The sequence below is a fragment of the Schistocerca americana genome, chromosome 1 (assembly GCF_021461395.2).
Source record: "Schistocerca americana isolate TAMUIC-IGC-003095 chromosome 1, iqSchAmer2.1, whole genome shotgun sequence".
NCBI classification, from domain to species: domain Eukaryota; kingdom Metazoa; phylum Arthropoda; class Insecta; order Orthoptera; family Acrididae; genus Schistocerca; species Schistocerca americana.
The window spans coordinates 1,120,330,904-1,120,349,849 of record NC_060119.1 but is presented as its reverse complement, the minus strand read 5'-3'; positions in this window follow the sequence as shown (position 1 = coordinate 1,120,349,849).

The window sequence follows — 18,946 nt, the reverse complement described above, 5'->3', positions numbered from 1 at the left end:
TAGAAACAGATCTTTGATCAAAAAAACATGTACTATAGATGTCATGAGAGTGATACTGTTCATAAATAAGAACTCAGTTGATGATGAGTCACTGATCAATTGCTACTAATTATAGATTTCATGTTACATAATGCTGACAATAGGTGAAGTAGACTGAAGGTTAAATACGAGTTGTTCAGAAATTCAAAGCCCAAACTGACAGATTTGATGGCAGAAATGACAACAAATATATTTTTTTAAGAAGCCAGATGTCGGAAAAGGATGGGGAGACATCCTTGCTGCTTGAGTGGTTCAGGCAGGTACTTCTGAATGTTCTCTTCTGAACAATATCAACAAAGACCGAAGTATATGAGAGTATGGAGTATACAGGAGGTTATTTCATGTGATTGAGAATAAAACAAAGTTAGATTTGTTTCAGTCCTTTATTGTTGTGATTAATGATGTAAGAAATGACAACAATCACCATAAGCATGTGTAAATGGTAAACAATGTGCCCTCATACTCTCAAACTATGAAAATTAAATTGCTTCAATGGTGGGGACCGAGCTTGCATGCCATTGACCACTCCTTATTTCTGCATAATGCTAACGCCATTGGCAACAAGGTTAAGGGGGATTGGTGAATTCTGGAAATAATGTAATTGCCCCAACGGTAAATGCTGGCATTAATGACACTGGGAAAAGAGCTGATGTTGATCCCAGCAGTTCCAGGAATGCTGATGCTGATGTCAGCCTATTCGTGGCCCATATGGCCACTGACTTTCTACTAACACGGTGGAGCCCCACCTCACTTTGTAAACACTTCTAATGTACTCATGTGGTTTGGTACGACTGGTCCTTACCACTTACCACATATGGATACGTCTGACAAATTTTAAAGTGTTATGAATCCAGGCTCTGCCAGGTAAGGAGGTCCCAGACACGGTGATCTTTAGGCATCAGAATAATAGTTGGTATATATTACCTAAAATACAGGGTGATTCAAAAAGAATACCACAACTTTAAAAATGTGTATTTAATGAAAGAAACATAATATAACCTTCTGTTATACATCATTACAAAGAGTATTTAAAAAGGTTTTTTTTCACTCAAAAACAAGTTCAGAGATGATCAATATGGCCCCCTCCAGACACTCGAGCAATATCAACCCGATACTCCAACTCGTTCCACACTCTCTGTAGCATATCAGGCGTAACAGTTTGGATAGCTGCTGTTATTTCTCGTTTCAAATCATCAATGGTGGCTGGGAGAGGTGGCCGAAACACCATATCCTTAACATACCCCCATAAGAAAAAATCGCAGGGGATAAGATCAGGGCCTCTTGGAGGCCAGTGATGAAGTGCTCTGTCACGGGCTGCCTGGCGGCCGATCCATCGCCTCGGGTAGTTGACGTTCAGGTTTCATAACTAACCTTTTTCGTAGGACTCTCCATACAGTTGATTGTAGAATTTGCAGCTCTCTGCTAGCTCTGTGAGTCGATTTTCCTGGGCTGCGAACAAATGCTTGCTGGATGCTTGCTACATTATCATCACTCGTTCTCGGCCGTCCAGAACTTTTCCCTTTGCACAAACACCCATTCTCTGTAAACTGTTTATACCAACGTTTAATACACCACCTATCAGGAGGTTTAACACCATACTTCGTTCGAAATGCACGCTGAACTACTGTCGGCGATTCACTTCTGCCGTACTCAATAACACAAAAAGCTTTCTGTTGAGCGGTCGCCATCTTAGCATCAACTGACGCTGACGCCTAGTCAACAGCGCCTCAACCGAACAAATGTACAACTAAATGAAACTTTATAGCTCCCTTAATTCGCCGACAGATAGTGCTTAGCTCTGCCTTTTGTCGTTGCAGAGTTTTAAATTCCTGAAGTTGTGGTATTCTTTTTGAATCACCCTGTGTGTCAAGCGAGGAAGGGGTAGCCTCTACTTTAGACATAACAAACTATTGCCTGTACTAAATATTTTTATTATAATAATCACCATACACAGTCGATTCTGGTTGCGTATTTAGTGATGAGTCTCATGAAATTAACAGAAGAAAATCTTAATGAACCTAATTTCAAGCAAGATAAACTCATGAAAATTTACAAAAACAGTTCTACACTAGCGTAATCTCAAAAGAGTAATAAATGCTAAAGTAACTTCAATACATTGCACATACGAAAATGTACCACAAAAATATTACACTGTCAGTGTTATAATGATGGTACATTGACTACTCTACTGCAGCTGGACAGTATCGTCCATCAGCCGAACGCCTTCCTCGAATTTAAGCCTCAAGAACACACACGCAATATGTGGCTGACATGGACACGAGGGAATGAGAAAAACTACACACATCAAGTCCAATCTAAAACAGATCTGAAGTAAACACACTCTAGTGACTCCCACGCCTAGCGCAGGTGCGACATGGCATTTATCTTGTGCAGACTGCAGCGATAAGGCCAGCCGTGGTCGTCGGTGGCGTGTGTCGGTGGCGGATGCGTCGACGCTTTGCGAACCTGTAGGCCTAACAATTCTACTGTGGCCTTGACTGAATATACAGTCGTAAACTGCCCTATGTGTTCGTGAGGTAAAAAAAAAAGTGTTTTTCCCCTGCCTACATTGACAGGCTATGTCCACTCGCTAAGGCTGAACAACGTGTACACTGTTACCCTCAAATGTACCACAGAACTTAACTACCACAGCTCGTAGCTCATAAATTCCAATGCAGAGATATAGGAGATGTCAGAGCCTCGTAAACACACACAGGTGTTCAAAACAAAATGTCTTTTCTGGAGTCACTACAGAGCACACAGCCCTCCTGGGAAGAGAGTGCCCCTAATTACTCACTTGTAATTGCCTATGTTGTTGCAGACACAATTAAAATCGCTCAAAAGGGGAAAGGCCGCTGGACCTGATGGGATACCAGTTCGATTTTAGACAGAGTACGCGAAGGAACTTGCTCCCCTTTTTGCAGCGGTGTACCGTACGTCTCTAGAGGAGCGTAGCGTTCCAAGGAATTGGAAAAGGGCACAGGTCATCCCCGTTTTCAAGAAGGGACGTCGAACAGATGTGCAGAACTATAGACCTATATCTCTAACGTCGATCAGTTGTAGAATTTTGGAACACGTATTATGTTCGAGTATAATGACTTTCCTGGAGACTAGAAATCTACTCTGTAGGAATCAGCATGGGTTTAGAAAAAGACGGTCGTGTGAAACCCAGCTCGCGCTATTCGTCCACGAGACTCAAAGGGCCATTGACACGGGTTCACAGGTAGATGCCGTGTTTCTTGAGTTCCGCAAGGCGTTCGATACAGTTCCCCAAAGTCGTTTAATGAACAAAGTAAGAGCGTATGGACTATCAGACCAATTGTGTGATTGGATTGAAGAGTTCCTAGATAACAGAACGCAGCATGTCATTCTCAATGGAGAGAAGTCTTCCGAAGTAAGAGTGATTTTTGGTGTGCTGCAGGGGAGTGTCGTAGGACCGTTGCTATTCACAATATACATAAATGACCTAGTGGATGACATCGGAAGTTCACTGAGGCTTTTTGCGGATGATGCTGTGGTAATTGACGCATGGTGCAGGGAATGACAATTGGATCTCAATGTAGACAAGTGTAATGTGCTGCGAATACAGAGAAAGATAGATCCCTTATCATTTAGCTACAAAACAGCAGGTCAGCAACTGGAAGCAGTTAATTCCATAAATTATCTGGGAGTACACATTAGTAGTAATTTAAAATGGAATGATCATATAAAGTTGATCGTTGGTAAAGCAGATGCCAGACTGAGATTCATTGGAAGAATCCTAAGGAAATTCAATCCGAAAACAAAGGAAGTAGGTTACAGTACGCTTGTTCGCCCACTGCTTGAATACTGCTCAGCAGTGTGGGATCCGTACCAGATAGGGTTGATAGAAGAGATAGAGAAGATCTAACGGAGTGCAGAGCGCTTCGTTACAGGATCATTTAGTAATCGCGAAAGCGTTACGGAGATGATAGACAAACTCCAGTGGAAGACTCTGCAGGAGAGACGCTCAGTAGCTCGGAACGGGCTTTTATTGAAGTTTCGAGAACATACCTTCACCGAAGAGTCAAGCAGTATTTTGCTCCCTCCCACGTATATCTCTAGAAGAGACCATAAGGTTAAAATCAGAGAGATTATAGCCCACACAGAAGCATACCGACAGTCCTTCTTTCCACGAACAATACGAGACTGGAATAGAAGGGAGAACTGATAGAGGTACTCAAGGTACCCTCCGCCACACACCGTCAGGTGGCTTGCGGAGTATGGATGTAGACGTAGATGTAGACTTCACTCACCATATCGTGTGTTTGCCTCCTGCCATAACTAGTGTCGGTCAGTGAGTGCTTTTGCTGCACCTTTCGTGGTTTCTTTTCCCAATTGGGTTCCAGAAACGAACTGGGCGTACGCAAGTTTCACCTGATCCAATGAGCGTTCACTCTTCTTTCATTTAGTAATAAGCTCCTCACACACAGGAGCTGTCCTCGTGAACATCAGGCGTCGTCCAGTATCGCGTGATTTTCGAATGTTTACCAAAAACACCGGAGACTCACACTGTTGTCTTTCTTTCTGCATCTCAAAATATCCTTCCACTGCGTTATTGAGTGCTTCCTCAAGTTAAAAGACTTTTGCAGAGAAGGTGTGGCTCTCATGCCCTCTACATGTGAATTTTGCTTATGTCAAGCTGATGACGCACTTTTTGCGTTCTTACGTTTCCGTGTAAGTGGAGGGGATCACTCTCCTTTGAAACCACCCCATATGAATCGCCTATGCGTTAAAACGTTTACTTCGCCGCAGGTATGCGTCAGATGACTCACTGTTGTGCGGTTGTGTCTGCTGAAAATGCCCACGTGGCTTCCTAATTAATCTCCCACGGCGAGGTTTCACTGGTTTATGGTTTTCCTAAGTTAAGTTCCGATTTGCTGTGCCTTGATCGGCTGGGACGCCTCGCTTACACTTCGATCGGCTGCTACACAAATGCTACTTGTCTTCAGCATGTAAGTTAGGTGAGTTTTATTATTACCCACTTCATGTGAGCCACACATGAATTAATTACTCTCCATACTATGCAGATAAGATGATTCTAAAGCCGTCGGCACACGGACCGTGCTGTCGAACGTTAACGTTGAGCGTGCCAAGTTCAACGTGCTGCTGAACGCTCAGGAACGATGCGACTTGCGCATACGGTACGTGGGCCCCAGCGTGGTATACGCGATCGCAACGCACTCCTACGGCAGTTGAGGGATGTTTGTAGTTCGTAAATCACACTGTTTTCTCAACGGGTGCGGGTAAAATTCCCACGTTAGCTCTATTAAAACGTACATTTCCACAATCGTCCACGAAAAGGAAAGTATCATGTCCATTACAAACAGTGTTGTACAAATTTGGAATACTTCTCCGCCTATGATAAACATTGTTTCATCATTTCCACATTTTAATAAAACCCTAAGGTCAGTGTTACTTGACCACTGTTCCTACGCAGTAGCAGAACCTTTGCAACATGTGAACTACGAAGCGTAAAAGAAAAAGGAGCAAAATGTCTTTATACAAGTAGCGCAAGCTGTCTTATAGATTAAGCCAATCGAACAAAGTCACCCCTCAAAAAAGGTTAACTTATATTTACATAACGTCAAAAATGGTTCAAATGGCTCTGAGCACTATGGGACTTAACATCTTAGGTCATCAGTCCCCTAGAACTTAGAACTACTTAAACCTAACTAACCTAAGGACGTCACACAACACCCAGCCATCACGAGACAGAGAAAATCCCTGACCCCGCCGGGAATCGAACCCGGGATAACGTCAAATGTTATAGTATATACCTATATTAAACTAATAATTATCAGAACCTAATAAAAACGCAAATGACAAGAAAAAAAAATTGGAAGTGTCAAGACGCGAACCATCGCCCCAATGAACAGTTCTACAGAACAGTGACGCCATTCATTGTGCTAAACCAACATCAAATTGTTCCTATCTATTCATATTATCTTATAGCTTGCTGAAAACCTTAGTCGTAGATATGTTACTAATTGAAATTTAATTATAACAAATTGTACCAAGAACAATGCGTTTTGGGTGGATCTTCAGTGTGTCGCTGGCCTTCAAATAGCCTACTCTCGTAATATGCAAGTTAGAATAATCTTTTGCCACGAATATGATGTTTCTCTTTATTTTATTGGAACGAATCACACAGTTAACAACGGGTTTTCCAGTGATTCTCAATTTGCTGGCGCTCCGAAAAAGCATATATACATACAGGCTTGAAATGAATACCAATACGGCGCCTCACAACTCTGTACTGAAGGGAGACGGCGTGCATGTGACGTAGGTGGCGTTGTGCCAACTCGTTGGTCAACGCTGAGATGCACACTCAGAATATCTGACATGCCAGATATTGCGCTGCACGTTCGGAAAGACTCCCGAACGTGCTATTCCACGCTACGACGTCAGAAACTCGGCACGCTCAACGCTCAACGTTTGGATGCACGGTCCGTGTGCCGACGGCTTAAGCAAAGTATGGCTTGTGGGGTATTAAATTCATCGGCTTGATGAGTACTGTATAGGACATTCCCTGAAAACTGGATAACTGGATAGGCAGACGAAGTCCTGTTTCACAACCAACACATTCACCTGACCTCACTCCACTTGATATCTTCTATGGGGCCATGTGAAAAGTCTTGTGGATGAATCGCTTGTCAAAACTAAAGAGGTCTCCTGGCAAGAATTCTCACTACCTGTGACTCTGCTGAAACGACACTGGGCCCATTAGAGTAGGTCTGAAAGAGAATGAGATTCTCACTCTGCAGCGGAGTGTGCACTGATATGAAACTTCCTGGCAGATTAAAACTGTGTGCCGGACCGAGACTCGAACTCAGTGCCTTTGCCTTTCGCGGGCAAGTTCTCTACCATCTGAGCTACCCAAGCACGACTCACGTCCCGTGCTTACAGCTTTACTTCTGCCAGTACCTCGTCTCCTGCCTTCCAAGCTAGCTCTTGTCACTGGCAGAAGTAAAGCTGTGAGCACGGGGCGTGACTCGTGCTTGGGTAGCTCAGATGGTAGAGCACTTGCCCGCGAAAGGCACAGGCATCGAGTTCGAGTCTGTGTGATGATGTCATGCCTGCGTTGTCACTGGGGAACTACATTCTGAACGACTGTCGTAAATGTAGCAGCTTGTGAAACTTATGCAGGAAAATGGAAAATAATTTTTGCTGTACCATAGACCTAGGTTACGATCTCTCTGCCATTATGTTACGTGCACTGTTACTGTAGTTGGAGTCAGAAACGATGGCGGTTGTGTTTATTCTTCTTCTGCACAACCACATCACGTGCCATCCAGCAGCCAACGAGCGTTCAGTAGTGTTTTGAGCCGACAGCTCAGAACGTGGAAACCAATGCGAATATTAAACGTGATCGTAGGGAGTTACAGTATTTAGCAAAAGTGTACTCCATATATTGCGAGTTGTCATGGCTGACGGTGGTGGTAAACGACAAATTTTAAACAAGCGAGCGAGAGACAAAATTTGGACAATATACGTCTTCACCAAATGCAACACACGTGTATGCGCATATCGCAACTGTCGCTTGGAACTGGCAACAAATGCAATCTCCCTGCGTTCCTTGACCTGTGCGAACGCGCCATCCTTCGTGGATCAGATTGAAGTCCATCGACATGAGAAGTTATCTGACGGTATTGGAGAGTATTCAGTGGGAATCCTGTACGACATGATCAGGATTCACAAGTTGGGGCTCTTAGTGTGGCTTGTTTACACTTTCAGTCCGTCACTGTACCTCGGGATATCAGTTTTAACTTTATGTTCTGCGCGCGTTTTCACTTTGCGGCAAGGAGGATTGTCAGCACAGGCATTTCCCAGTCTAACTGGTTGTTGATTGCGGTCAGAGGTCTATTTAAATGTTTTAATTTACAGAAAAACGAAGTTTCTTGGTTTACAAAAGAGGAATTAATCCTGTTTTTCGTTTTACATTCTGATCGCGTTAATGAACTTAACCCATACGTAATGTACAACCTCGGTTACAAGTAATGCTCAGTATAGAGAGAAAGAATTAGAATGTAAGCTAGGACAGCTACGATACTTACAGATTGAGAGCAATAGCGGAAGAGTCAACAAAATATCTATTTTCAGCAAACAGATCGAGAAGCTGAATGCACATTTGGAAAAGAACATTTGTAAAACTAACAACTCATAGTCAAATAAATTATAGGACAAGTTCGTGTCATCAGTTCATAAACGCGAAAAGTACCATAACTTAATGCTGTATCAGGAAGTTTCTTTCATAAAAAAGAGCGAATTACAACGAAAATTAAAATAAACTGAGAAACTAACTGCAAACAAAATCTGCACGAAATAAAATCAAGCGTAAGAGACATTCATGACAGAAGTGATCAACGAGTTTGAGTATTATTTTAAATAGGGACTCCTGCAAAAATTCCATGTATTTACAGCCGTACGTAGAACCAGTTAACAGCTCGAAAACATATGTTCAGTCGCTCGTGACACAAGAAGTACTGAACAGGAAAAAATAAAACGATTCCTGAAGTTCCCTTTTTTCTGTCAAATTTCTTCATGAAGAAAGTTGTTGCACAGCTACAGACACAAATATGGCAGTTACAGAGACAGCTAACTGCAATTTTAAAAGATTAATGTCACTCGATAGGGGCAAGGCTATCTGATGAAATTTCTGTTAGAATATATGTTGATTTGGCGACATTTTCCACCAGTTGTTTTCCGAAGACAGCATGTCGTATGCCTGAAATAGCGGACAGGTTCTTAGCATTTTTTTAAGAAGCATCACAGTTCATTTGATTTCTCTATAATTGTGTCTAAGATATCTTCCCTCATCATACCACAAAAGATTGTACTCAGCAATTGTTTGCACTGGTGCATGATTGACCCCATTCGCATTGATTCTGTGAACAACCTTAAATTTAGAGACTTGTAATACTTTACATTTAGCTATATTAACAGCTAACAGTCCGTCCTTGTCAAACTGAGTCAGAAGATTACTACAATTGATCAAACGTGTCTCTACGTAAACGTGCGGTATGCGGTAATTTCTAGACTGTAACCAATACTACCCTCATTTTAGTTCATTAATACAATATGAACAATAGTGACTCTATAGCCCTTCCCATACAAATCTGTGACTGATTTTGCAGTACAAAGTGTCGCGTTATATCTATTAATAAGTGCTCCATTCTATCGCAAACCTATCTTCATATACCATAGTTTCTTCAGCTGAGGCCAGAGCAACACTGGGCAGATGCAGTGCTTCTCTAAAACAACGAAATACAGGGTCTATCACTTTCCCACGGCTCTTAGAATATATATGTACCGATTAATTTGTTTGTATGTAAGGTAGTTGAAGACAGTGAACAGACAGACATGGACGGAAACAAACGCAAGAGAAAGAATGCCTGGAATGCTTTCGGCGTACTAAAGAGAATTTTCAAACCTAAGCTTTCGATGCGTCTCAAAAGGAAAGTTCACAATCGTTATGTGTTATTAGCTTTGACTTGTTGTTGTCAGAAATCGACTTTTGATGGGAAAACATTTCGAAAACTAAGTGTTTTGTCGACGAGTAATGTACGTTGAGAATTAGCAGGTGAGACGAACAAGGAACAAGTGGATTAAGGAAACTGCAGAGGAAGATGCAAGTGTGACTCCAATGAAGATGAAATGAGGGTTGGTACGACATGTAGCCAGAAGAATGGATGTTACGTCGACCAAGGAATTCATTTATTAGATTTCAAGGATAATAAATGTCCTATTCGATGATCTGCTGGAAGTTGGATAAAAGATATTAGGAAATATGAGGGGGATAAGATAGATACATATAGCCAAAATGCGTGGAGAAATGTGTACGACGCATTTATTCGGCAGTGGACAAATGATTATTATAAAGATGATGATGTGAAGTTATCTTAATTCCTCTATCTTCTCTACCAAATGCAGATGTTATAATTGAAATCAGTTTATATCGATAACACTACCCGTGCTTGGCAGTGTTGTTATTTTGTTTATTTAAAAGATTTCTAGGACAAACCTTCAGTTTGGCGTTTAAGACCTGCAGCCTGACACGAGTGCTGACATATGTGTTATCCAACGTAACTGAGCTGATTTCTTAGTACTACGGACTCAGCACGTTATCTTGGATGGCGAATCGTTAACACATACAGAAGTAATATCGCAAGTGCCACAGGGAAGTGTTTTGGAACCTTCGTTTTTCATGTTGTATATTAACGACTTGGCAGAGAATATCAGGAGTAACCACACACATTTCACAGATCGTGCTGTTAATATGAAGGTAATGTGTGAAAAAAAAGAAACAATAACATATTCAGTCACATCTCGAGAAGATTTCAAAGTGTTGCAAAGACTGTTTTTTTTCGTTTTGTGTTTTACATTTTTGAATATTTAAAGCCTGGCAGCTGGCTTTAAATGCTCAAAAATGTAAAACACAAAACGAATAAAAACAGTAATATTCTACGACTATTGAGCCGTGGCAGCTTCATTTCATCTTTTCTTCCAGCTTCATTTATTGGCGCCCCGCTAGATGGCATGAATTACCTTTAGCTTCCTGTCTGTTATCGTCGGCGCAGAGTCTTGAAAACGCGCCGGAGCGTGTGGAGTTGGCATTTGTCTGGGAACGTGGCGAGAGGGCAACACGGACAATTGTCGTACCGTCAGCAGTGTGGGCCGTTAGCTCTATTTGTGCGCAGACAAATTAGTTACCGGTACGAGTGTACCGTTAGTGGCTGCGTCGAAGTTTTCACCACACCCTTCAGTGTACTTCGGCTGAATTGTCTTCCCTAGTATCCATGCTGTACGCTTCTGGATGCTAAAGTTTTGCATTGAGTCGAAATTATGGAATAACTATTTCTCGATGTAGCAATGTTTGGTATCGCTCGCGTTGTGATAGCCCGCCTCTGTTACTCTCGATTTATGGATCTCAGAAAATTTTTCAGCCGTTGTAAATATAGTTAACCACTACTAGTTTGTTTACCTTTGATCCATTTAATGGTAAGTGCTTGTTCCGCACGTAAAATGGTGGCTGCTTGCCATTCTAGGTGTTGCTTGAAGTTTTGCCTTACTGTTAATTGTTTACGGCACAAGCTCTCTGGTACTTTAAATCTGATGGTTTTCAAATCAGTGATATTTTGTTTTTAACCTAGTATTTAATGAAACTGGGTATTTTGTGCTGTTAAATTGCTCATAAAGTCTGTGGCAAACAAGGTTTATTAAGTAGTTGCTTTTAAGACCTTGGGATATTTTCTTGGATTTATTGTTTAATCTTTTAATTATTTTAAGTAGAACTAATGTATCAGTTTAAATTGTGTTTTAGATCGTGATAGAGAGTCTTACTTGTAAATACTGACAATTAAGGAGCACCTCCTACAGGTAAGCTCCTGTTTCTCATAGAAATTTCAGTTTGGCACAAATAACTCTCTGGCCGTATAGCCTAGGTGATTCATTGACTGTTTTTCTATTTGAAGAAACTTCCTGCGATTTCACCCTACTCATTTAAATTGCTTTGGGGGAGACGCCATCATTTGACCATTATATATTATTAAGCAGCATTTGCTCTGTGCTATTTTGAGTAACGTTACTGTTTGATTATTATGGGAGATTTCAAGGTTTTATTCCATTATGTTGTTAGTATGTGGGCAGTTACATTTTCTTAACTTGTATCTTTTAGCTCAGGTTTCACCTGAGTGGTGTCTGTCACCAGCTCTTAGTTTTACGAATTGTGGGTCCGGTGTTTGGGACAGCACTTCGCGGTGGGGACATGTTGCTGTTACATTCTGGCATAGTGTTTTCGGCTGCACAACATTACCTTAGGGGAGCTGTTCGTGCTCCCCTAAGCACTTCAGCTTAAGTTTGTTTAGCCTGCACTCTTATTTATAAGTTCTTATGTTTAATATTTTCCACAAAATATTTTACGTCTCTCCCAAAGTGGGGAACGTTATCCGATTTATGATTAAGCTTCTGCTTTTCTAAATCAGATTACTTCAGCCTGTACTTATTGTGCTAATACTTGGAAACTTTGAGCTTTCTTTCTCTAGTGGTCAATGTTTGAGATGTCTTTTAAATTATTTTACCATTACTTCCATACGATATTCATTCCATGCGTGTAAAAGAAAATATTGCTGGACCACAGCTGTTGGCACTTAACTTCCATGGTTGGCCTGTTCTGAAAATTGAATGTTTGGGCCTGTGATTTGATAATTAGTAATCGCAGCTGTAGATGTTCCTTTCAAAGACTAGTCTGATTAATGTTGAAATTAATTTAAATTTTTTAAAACCCTTTTAAGAGGTGCAAGTGGCAATTTGATCTGAAACTTTTTGGGAGAGTAATTCTTTTAACTATTTCAAGGCTAAATTGCTTTAATTAAGAAATAACTTACATTATTATCTTAAAATTTTGTATTTATTACTTATATCTTGCATGTGGCCTGGGTCCTTTGATCAGTGGCTTAAATAGATTATTTGTTTAAAAAAAGAATAGTCCTGTTGTCCATTCTTTGGTATGATTAATATTGTTTTCGGTTTTTTCTGTAACGTGTTCTGCAAATAAATTTGAATTATGAAAGGAAAAATGAACTGATTATTGTAAGTCCTCGCTTCCATGTGTCCTTTTCTATTCTCATCATACGTAAGGGGATTTCTACTACAGTTACAAGTATTCACAGCAGCAGTCAGCTCATACAAGTAGATAATGTGTCTGTTTACATCTAACTTCTTTTTTTTAATTCCAGACATTGATCACCTGAAAACTGTCATCAATCGATTTTCGTTCTAAATAACGATCTTCAGATCTGATTGAAACAGGAGAAGCCTATTATTTTCCCAATATGATGAAGTCAATTAATGATCATGTTCGATTTCATGGGAAAGACTGAATGATTGTGACCCCTCGACCATGATGTAATCCAGGACAAAAGGTCTGCATTGGTCTAATCTCATCTGTCTTTTTTATTGTATTGCAGATCTAGATTTCAGCTTACAGTGTAGCTATCATCAGTGCTCTGTAAGTAGTCTTGTAGACTGAACGTAATTGTTATGGCACATATTCCAGTCTAGCTTAGACCTGTACTTATAATGCACTGATGATAGCTGCACTGTCAGATTAAGTTTGGATCTACAATGCAATTAAAAAGACAGACAGCCTTACGAGTGATGCTTACCTTTCTCTCCAATTAATTATATTGGTATAATATAAGGTTTCTTCAGTTGTAGTAAGATCTGAAGACGGTCAGTATGGACAAAAGTCGACAGTCCGATGTAAATTTGTTTGCAATCACTGCCTGGAATTAAAGAAATAAACTGTGTACTTCTTGGATCACTGTCCTTATTCACGACTATCTCCCAGCTTGCAAAACAATATGTATGGGTATGAAACAGAATAACTGCATAGGTTCAGTCGATAATAAAGCACGTGGCATACCGCATTTCATTGGTATGATACTGGGAAAATGCAATCAGTGTACGAAGGAGACAATAACACTGGTACGAGCAATCCCACAGTGCTGCATGAAGGTAGAGGACCCACACAAAACAGGAGGACGAGAAGATATTGAACACATACAATGAGGAACAGCTCAAATGGCCCCAGATTTGTCGTCACGATAGTGCTGATAAATCTGGACTGGCAGACGTTGGAGATGGAAGCTAACTATTCAGCAAAAGCTTTCTTACAAAGTTCCAAGAACAAGTGTTAAGTGATGACTCTATGGATACACAATGATCCCCTATGCATTGATCATGTAAGGACCGCGAAGACAAGATTAGATTGGTTAGAGCACATACAGTAACATCTAAGCAGTAGTTTTCCCCGTGCTCCACACGGGAATGGACTGGGAAGGAAGCATAACACGAGATACAGTGGGTGGTTCCTTTTGCCTTGCACTTCACACTGATTTTAAGAGTACCAGTGAGGACGTAACGTCCATCAACTGCCGTGGAAGTGCTCCAGGATCACTTTACGATGCTAAAGAGTTGTGCCCTGAGACCTCACTAGTAGTAGTCACTGTGTACGGTGAGTAGCTGCTGCTGCTCAGTCGTGGCCATGACGGCGGACTGACAAAGTACAGCATCTGATTGTGCAGTCTGTGCTTACCCCCCCCCCCCTCCCTCCGCCACCACCTCCTGCCGCCATAGCCACGGGGACACTTCAGACGCTATCCGCAACTGCCCGTGACGCGCAGTCATGGTTCGCTGTTAGTGGACACTGCAGCTGCATGTGTACAGTAGTTACAGGTCCTCCATTCAACTTCTTACAAAAACAATGGTAGGAAGTTGGTATAGACCATTATGGTTTTGATCATTTTGCACTCTACAGCTGTACTAATGCTAATAAGAACGACCACGACTGTGCTATTTATTGGGCCATCAGTCTTCTGACTGGTTTGATGCAGCCCGCCACAAGTTCCTCTCCTGTGCCAACCTCTCCACCTCAGAGCAGCATTTTCAACCTACGTCCTCAATTATCTGCTGGATGTATTCCAGTCTCTGTCTTCCTCTACAGTTTTTGCCCTCCACAGATCGCTCTAGTACCACAGAAGTCATTCCCTCATGTCTTAACAGATTGAAGGGTCTCTGCATCAGCCTCTTCATTATTTTGCCATACCACACAGCTTCATTTGTTTGCCTCTGGCACCTCAATTGTTGGTGCAAACTGTCTATTACCCTAGATGTAAAGAAGAAGAGGGAAAAGACTGAGGAGCTGAGTGTGTTTGTGGTGGCCACAGTATACAATTCATATCTCGTTTTAACATTTCATTACGTTATTGGTACTTATCGGGGCCCCACAAGCATGTTTGACACATTTAAGTGCCATATTTCAATGCATCTATTCTTTCCTCTTCTTGTCTGATCAGTCGAATGTATGAGTGAGAGTGTGGAAGGATTTCAGTGTGTAGATCCGCGGAAGTATAGTAGTCTGCCAGTGTGTCAGAACAGCCAACTGTAGGAAACTCGTACCAGGTAGCAAAGAGGTTTCTGTTTGCCTTGGACCAACCTTTTGTATACGTTGGCACCACAATAGGGTTTCATAGTTTACTATCGTGTGTGACAAATTTTATTTACTAATTCGCGAGTGTTAAATGCGTTAAAATCCTGGGACGGTGTAGGCTATTGTTCAGTTGAACTGTTAATCAAACACATGGAGCGGTGTTGAGTTTATTGTGATTCAGTTCATTTTGTTTAGTATCTCTTTCGCGAGAGTATGTATATTGCGTACGATTCTCGTGATTTTATGACTGAATTTTGCGCAGTTTGTCTCACTTGATAACTTTCTTTGTGCACGCTTTTGTTTGAGAGGACCACGTGGTCATGATCTAATGAGAAAGTCTACAGCGCCAAGGCCACAGTGATCTTCCGCTGTAGAATATCTGAATTAATTGTGATTCTTATTTATACTACATTTTTGTAGCAATTCACTTTAATAAAAATTTGATTAATTTATCCCGCATGTTAAAATCGAGGAAACTGCCCCTCCTGCTACCCACATGTGCTGTGGTGAAAGTTTTTAGTTCTTTTCCTTCCTGTTAGTCTCTCACATGCGTGTGAATGTAAGTGCTCTTGATTAAACCATCTTTTGATCATTGCTCTACCATAGATCACAGACATTGCAGGGGACTCCGAAGTAAAGTTCTAGGTTTAATTAATATGTGACATAATAGACCGCAGGCAACAGCAATCATTATATTACTCAGTATACATATTCATGTGTGCAGTTAAATCTAACAAATGTTATTTTCCCAGAATTTTTGTTTACACTGCTAAAATTCCACTCCATGATTCATCCAGCTCTGATGTGCGATACATCCTACTGCGTTCTGTTCGCGCGACAGTTGTATTGAGGCCATACTTCACCCTCCATATTCAGATTAATTCTAAAGGTACCCCTTAACTGTAAAGATCCCTTTCAAGATGTCCTATCATCCTGGACTTTCTCCTTATCAGTGTTTTCAAAATATTCCTTTCCTCTCCGATTACGTACAGAAGCTAATCATTCCTTACTCTATCGGTCCACCTAATTTTCAACATTCGCCTGTAGCATAACACCTCTTCCGTTCTGGTTTTCCAACAGTTCATGCTTCACTACCATATAGTGCTGTACTCCAGATGTCCATCTTCTTGTCAATGTTTTCCAAATATTTCTTTCCTCTCCGATTCTCCGGATAATCTCTTCACTCCATACCTCATCAGTCCACATGGTTTTCAACATTGTTATGTAGCACCACATCTCAAATGCTTCGATTCTCTTCTGTTCCGGTTTTCCCATAGTCCATGTTTCACTACCATGCAATGCTGTACTCCAGACGTGCATTCTCAGAAATCTCTTCCTCAAATTAAGACCCATGTTTGATAGTAGTAGACTTTTGTTGGCCAGGAATGACCTTTTTGCCATTGCCAGTCGGCTTTTGATGTCCTCCTTGCTCCGTCCGTCATTTGTTGTTTTACTGCCTAGGTAGCAGAATTCCTTAATTCGTCTACTTTGTGACCACAAATCCGATGTTAAGTTCCTCGCTATTCTCATTTCTGCTTCTTCTCATTACTTTCGTCTATCTTCGATTGACTCTCAATCCATATTCTGTACTCATCAGACTGTTCATTCCATTCAGCAGATTCTGTCATTCTTCTTCACTTTCACTGAGGAATTTCCTGCTTGGAAGGCAAAGATTGAAAATACACTCAAAGTATGCCAGCGAGGTTTAGTTAATACTAGAGCGGCGCCTGCTACCTGCAGTTTATCAAAAGCAGACATTATACCTGACGAAACTAGTGAAACCGAATCCATACAACAATATCCATGTATTGGTGCGTATTCACGTAATCAATCGGAACCAAATTGTCAGGAATATCATCCACTACGAAATAGTCACCAGAATACACCTGTGACTATGAATGAAGAGAAAATGCTTAAATATAGTCAATTTCAGATATTTAACCCCAAAAGGAAGTCGATCAGTCCCGTGGTCTTTATCAAGAAATTTAGAGGGATACTGCCACGAATGTGGACTGAGCAATAAAGAATTATGTACGTTGCAGGATTTATATATGGGGATGGCTCGATTTGGCGACAGGAGCATCAGAATGGTGTCAAGAATATGAGCAATTTGAAATCGCTTTCTTGCACAAATACTGGAGAAAAGACAGTGCAAGAAAGACTACACAAGGAAGTTTTTGACACACAACCACTTTCTTTCAAAAATGGACCTTTAAGGAAGTATTTCGAGAAGTACATAAACAAAAGCAAATACTGGAATGAACCAATCCCGATACCGGATAACATTCGAATATTAAAGGCCAAACTTCCACTTGAAGTAAAGGAAAAACTTCTACATGTGCCTGAACAACATGTGGAAGATTTTTTAGCAACATTGGATTCAATAGACATCCTGTTCGAAGAATCACGTGTTCGTTATACCCAACAAAGTTACCAACCTAACAAATATAATAGCAACAACAAACCGTATGATAAACAAACCAAAGAGAATAGATGGTATGGAAACAAACCTTTTGCACGCCATTCACCAAACCCAGAGGTGAATTATTTCCAGAAAAACGTGAAATCTTGTAATGAAAATCCTGAACAGAGTAATAATGACCAACAAGGTAAACAAACATATAAACGGAAATGGAGGAAAAATAATAAGAAGAGGAAAGGGTATTATCACGAGGGGGAATTATCAGCCAAAACGCCGACATCAGCAACAAACCTAAGAGTATCACAACCAACCACAAACTTCAGGTTGGGAGCCAAACGTCAATGCAAATGAATGGCGAAGCCAACCACCAGTAATAATTGACGTAACGGAGCAAACATCTACCAATAATGGACTATCGTCAAACTAAACTCGACTTTCAGAATTTCCGTCTACGCAGTCGAGGAAGTTTTGAGGGGTGAAAATTCAAGCGTCAATTTTTTCCGGTATAATGATGGCAGATTACTAATAGAAGAACTTCAGCTGGATATGGCGCCTTGCCAAGAGAAACATACCACTGAACTCGTTGCGAAAACTAAGGTGGAAATTGAAGGCATTACTGTGCAAGTTGCTTTAGACACGGGACCAGCAGTAAATGTCGTTTCTGAAAAATTATTTCAAAGAATACTTCCGAAAGTAAATCCACTTATTTTCCCTGTTCACTGTTGTAGTTTTGTAGGCCCTACTGGTCACAGGTCTTCTCAAGTTAAAGTGCAGAATCAACTACAGTGAGGTATAGGAAATGTAGCTGTAAATTGCACATTCCTTGCAATAAAAAACAAGGATGTTATTAAACGTGCTCGAGTCACATTTCAGTGCAACTACTGCACTCGTTTTGTGTGTGGTTTATAATACACAGTATAACTTCTGGTAACTTTGACTTTCATTACGTACTTGCAATACCTGGTCACAAAATTAAATTACAGTGATACTATTTCACCACAATTTCGGAGTCTGTAAGGTCATAATTTAGCGTTAACTAAAAACTCCTTGTGTAACAAATGATAGTTTACAGTCTTCATTCGTCATATGCACACTGATACAGGTTAATTACCTAAAGTCGTAGGCAGTGGGGTAGCACATTTTTGGAGTACCTCTGCCAGGATCATGACAATGATTGGAGACTTTTGTCATGTAGTCAGGAATAAAAATTTGCACTTTTAAATTTCCAGAAATATTTTAAAACTTTTTCTTAACAGAATGCTCGTAAAGCAACGAGAGAAGTAAAAGTTTTGATCATTAAAGTTAGATTAGACTATAATCGCATTTCTACAGCCATAGACCCGTGTTAGTCATAGAAATTCTGCTGGAGCGAATTAAATAATCCACACATGGGATATTTTAGTTTTCTATGGTTTGTGTGGATTTTGGTCCACATCATGTAGATCTATCAGCAATGGTACAGCATCGAAACTATT